This window comes from Chenopodium quinoa, unplaced genomic scaffold (assembly GCF_001683475.1).
Source record: "Chenopodium quinoa cultivar QQ74 unplaced genomic scaffold, ASM168347v1, whole genome shotgun sequence".
NCBI classification, from domain to species: Eukaryota; Viridiplantae; Streptophyta; class Magnoliopsida; order Caryophyllales; family Amaranthaceae; genus Chenopodium; species Chenopodium quinoa.
In genome coordinates, this window is record NW_018743262.1 from 2,483,472 (window position 1) to 2,488,146 (window position 4,675).

The following is a 4,675-nucleotide window of genomic DNA, read 5'->3' on the forward strand; positions in this document are numbered from 1 at the left end:
GACAGTGCAAGATACTCGTTTCTTAACTCTTATATATGTATAAACTAACAATAGTTTGCAATTATCGACGTTACAAAAATGATTTAGGGTCGCAGAATGTTCTGGATCATTCTCCGTCCCTATTGCTACTTTGACTTTTGTTTTCGAAACTTATATTTCTCCAAACTCAGTCAAAGTGGGGGCTTCTGTAGACACCCATCAGTTTCTCCCCAAAACCGAACCCAGTGATGAATACCTTTCATTTCATTTGATTATCAAATGAAGTGAATGTGTGGAAAGTCTAGTGTTGCGGTTAGTTTTAATTAAATTCTCATCTTTCTCTCTGTTTTCAAAAATCTATTTTATAAAATAGCCAATCCAGTTTAGTTTGGTCCATAAAAAGGGTCCAATAATAGTGTAGTTGGATTGGACACGAAAATAGCTTTCCAACGATGTATTATAAGCCCAATTTCGATGAATAATGAGGAGGTTATGACCAAATTACTAAACTAGGCCCGGTTTGATCTTTATATGCGGCCCAATGATCTAGAGGAGGGCTTATTATGAATTATCATTCTAATGAATTCAGGAATGATTATTGTCTTCTAGAATCTTCTAGAAGGTTCTTTTGAATCCTAACGTGATTTGTATTGATAATTTAGTTTTATGAGTTTAAACAGAATAAAAGAAGTGTTTTAAATGAAATTACAATTTTACCCCATGTACGGACTTTTACGCTTAATTTTAACAAAAAATAGAAAACGGGTGTTGCGCGGCGACAGACGCAGTTGCGGCTCCACCGTCGTGTTTTATCGTTCTTAAAACTCCAATTCTTTTTTTTCTAATCCAAACTATTTTCATTATAAATAGCGTCTTTAGACCTCCGTTTTTAACCACCAACTCTCATCAAGAAATTATTTATACTCTCTATCTCTCTCTTATTCTTAACTAGCCTTTACAAACAAAATTCCGCATTCTGAAGATCTAGACACACCTAGCATAATTCGAAGTTGCCTTCGCCCTAGACGTGAAAGGTTTGGTATCTCTGAGGGTTTTGGTCTCAAATCTCTATTTTAATTATTTAATTTAATTTTTTAATTTTATTATTTTCCTTGAAGTTACTAACGTGTGTATTTTCTTATTAGAAAGAGACACTATAAGAAAACACGCTATTTCCAATGGGTTCCTTACGATGGCCACCTGAACCCGTCGAAAAATATGTATTTTTCGATGGATTTAAAAGCCATCGGAAATTTCCGATGGTTTTTAAAATATTCCGATGGATGAAGCTGTTGGAAATTTCCGACGACTGTAATAAGCATCAAAAAATGTATTTCCGATGATTTTTCCTATGGCTTAAGCCATTGGAAATTTCCTATGGCTTTAAAGACCATCGGAAATTGTATAATTTCCTATGATCATTAAACCATAGGAAATTTCCGATATATTTTAAAGCAATAGGAAATTTCTGATGGCAATAATCATCGAAAAATACAAACTTTCCAACGGTTTTAAAACCCATCGGAAATTTCCGATGGCTTTAATGAAATAAACCATCAGAGTCTAATTTAATAATAATTAAAAAAACCCTAACCGGCTAAACCTATACACCCTTACTACTTACTGCCGCTCTTTTCATTTTTTTCTCATTTCCCCTTCTTAATTCTCATCTCCTCAATTCTCTCTCCTGTCCTCTTCTCTATTCCCCTCCATGTCTTCATCTTCACTCTCATCTCAATCTTCTCTCTCTTTCTTCTCATTTGCCCTCCTCCTTTCCTCATCCCTTTCTCTTCTCAACCACAAGCTGCTATTGTCATGAACCAATTGCAAGGTTTAGCGTTATTTTTATGTTAAACAAATTCAAGGCTTTTAAGGTAAAATTCGACCATGAAAACTCTAGATCAATAGTTTTCATGGTCGAATTTGGCCTCATAAAACCAAATTCGAGGTGAAATTGGAAGGTAAATGTTTATTTTTGTTAATTTCTTTCTTCTAATGTTAGTTGCTTTTGAGTTTCTTTTCCTTTTTTTTTTTGAATTTTTCTATTGTGGTTGGTGAATTCTCGGGTGGTTGTTGCATTAATGTCGGTATAATGTTGTTGGGCAAGGTTGTTGTGGTGGCTATTACGGTTGGTTAGTAGGGTTCGTGTGAGGGTGGTCTGAGGTTGGTTTGGTTCAAAATGTGGTTGGTGTGGTAGGTTTAGTGTCGTGGTTTATGGTGAGTGGGTTTAGGTTGTTCTAGGTTGCAAATTTAGGGTAGGAAGATGGGTGGTTGAGTGGTTACGGTGGAGGAATCGGAGGCGGCGGGAATTTTATTATTTTTTTCCTTTAGTCATTTACAATGGCCTAACCATTGGATTTTTCCGATGGTTTATTTGACCCAACGGAAATTTCGGACGGCTTGGCCATCAGAAATTTCCGATGGAATTTTCCATCGAAAACTTCCAATGGCCATTAAAAACCATCGAAAATCGGTTTTCCGATGGCTTTTCCATTGGAAATATGTAAATTTCTGACAAAGGACTTTTCGATAACCATTTTTAGACGGAAAACCATCAGAAATCATATTTCTGATGGATTTTTGCCATCAGAAATAGGCTCTTTTTTGTAGTGAAACACGAGGAATCCAAGTAAGTACTTTAATTGTTATATTGGTATTATGATATAGAAATCATGTTTAGGTTGTTATTTTGATTCCTAGTATCATGTTAAGATGCGTTTTCCTAGTATCATGTTAGTCTGCTTTTCTTAGTATGATGTTTTGGGTAAAGAATATAATGTCAATTATGATTTCTATGATGCTTCCTATTTCTTTCCTAATAGCATGTTAGTATCATGTTAGGGTTAAAGCTTTGATTTTTATTGTTTATTGACATGCTAGGGTTTGATATAAATCTTGTTAGTATCATGCCTAGGATCTTGCTATTATTATTCTTTAACATGATTATTTTTATTATGATTGTTGTTATGATTATGATTATTATTATGATGATTTTTATGTTTCTTGATATTTTATTGTTATTGTTTGATCACGCCTTTTATGCATGTTTAAAGGGAATTTGTACTTGTAATAACGCTGAATAAGATAATTAATAATCTTGTTTAGGTTAATTTCATTATAATTCAAGTGATCGCCAATAATAGATTTATTTGTGCATTAATATTCAATAAACATAGATAAAAAGGTTTAGGGTAAACCTAATGATCATGTTAGTCAGAAAGCGCACATGAATACGAAAATAATAAAGTAAAGGCCTGTTATTAGGGCAGGTTCTTTCTCTTTTAGATTGGATTTGTACCTTCATCCCCGAACATCAAGTGTTGGTTCCAAACCTGTTGGAGTTGACGATCTCATGGATCGTTAAGGGGTGTAACCTTCACTCTATTAACGGTTTACATGTTCCTAAAACTTGTTGGCGACTCTTTTGCTCTAGCTTTCTTCCATTTGGACGCCACCGTACTTTAGTGTTTGATCACAATGGGGTTGAAGTTTGGGGTAATGCTTGAAATATTCCCTACACATAGATACTTGTATTGCATAATTATGGTCAAGTCTTGAAGATTAAGGTTATTTGAAGACAAAGCCATGAAGTTACAAAAGAACACCTTTTGAAGACTTGAAGAATTTAAGGGGTCATGCTAGTTGCCAATATGCATCAAAATGCTTATGCTGTACATATTCATGATTATTTATGTATATGAATTATATGTTTGATGCATGTTTAGGATTTCTAATGTTGTGATCATTAATTAATTTCACTTAAATCAACCAACATAGAAACCCTGGGTCCCTAAATATTGAGTAAAATTGCCATTCCAAAACAACACTTATCGACCTATTGAGAGTAGTGATGGGCTACGCCAAAGCGAGGCATCACTATTATTCCCTAGGATACGTAAGGTATGTGGATGGGTTCGCCAAAGCAATATATCACATACAAGTTGGTTTTGATTGTACTCAACGATATAAGTGATGCAGTCCTAACATGTCGTGAAAAGTGAATAAATTGTTGAGAGCGCATTCGATGCGATGATTTATTAAACTAAGAATGGCTTGGAGCCATTGGCAAAGCATTGCTTACTTTGGGAGATTTAGTGTTAAGACAAGCCAAAGCATGCTTTAACCACTCTTTATTTTTTTTGGATCTTGGAATCTGATGAGTGTCGTTTATGGCACTCATATGGTAGTTTTTTAGGATAATTTCATCCTTTTATCATGCTTTTTTCTCTTATTTTTGGTCCTTTTTCCTTTAGTTCCTCTTTTTCATTCTTTATTTGTGTTTTTCGTGTTTTCTTCGTGTTTTCCTTTTATTTGGCTCTATTCCTTTCCTTTGTTTGCTCTTGTAGGTACCTAGGAGTCGTCTTTGCAAAGGGATCAAGATGAGCTATATTGACTAAGTAAGGAAGAAGCAATCTGCTTGGAGAGGGCTTGGAGAGGCCTTGGAGAGGGCGTCAACTTTTGCCAGGTTTCCGCGGGGGCGGGTCCTAAAGGCCGCGGGCGCGGGGTGTGTTGCACCAAAATAGCAAAATCGACGAGGAACTTCCCGCGGTTGCCCTGAGGGCTCCCCGCGGGCGCAGGTAGATTGGAGAGAGCGCTCCAGATTAGAGAGATCGCGGGCCTATGATTACTCTTTGGGAGCAGAGGATTTGCCGCGCCCTTTTCGCGGGCGTGGTGGCTTTTGCCGTGGGCGCTAGCT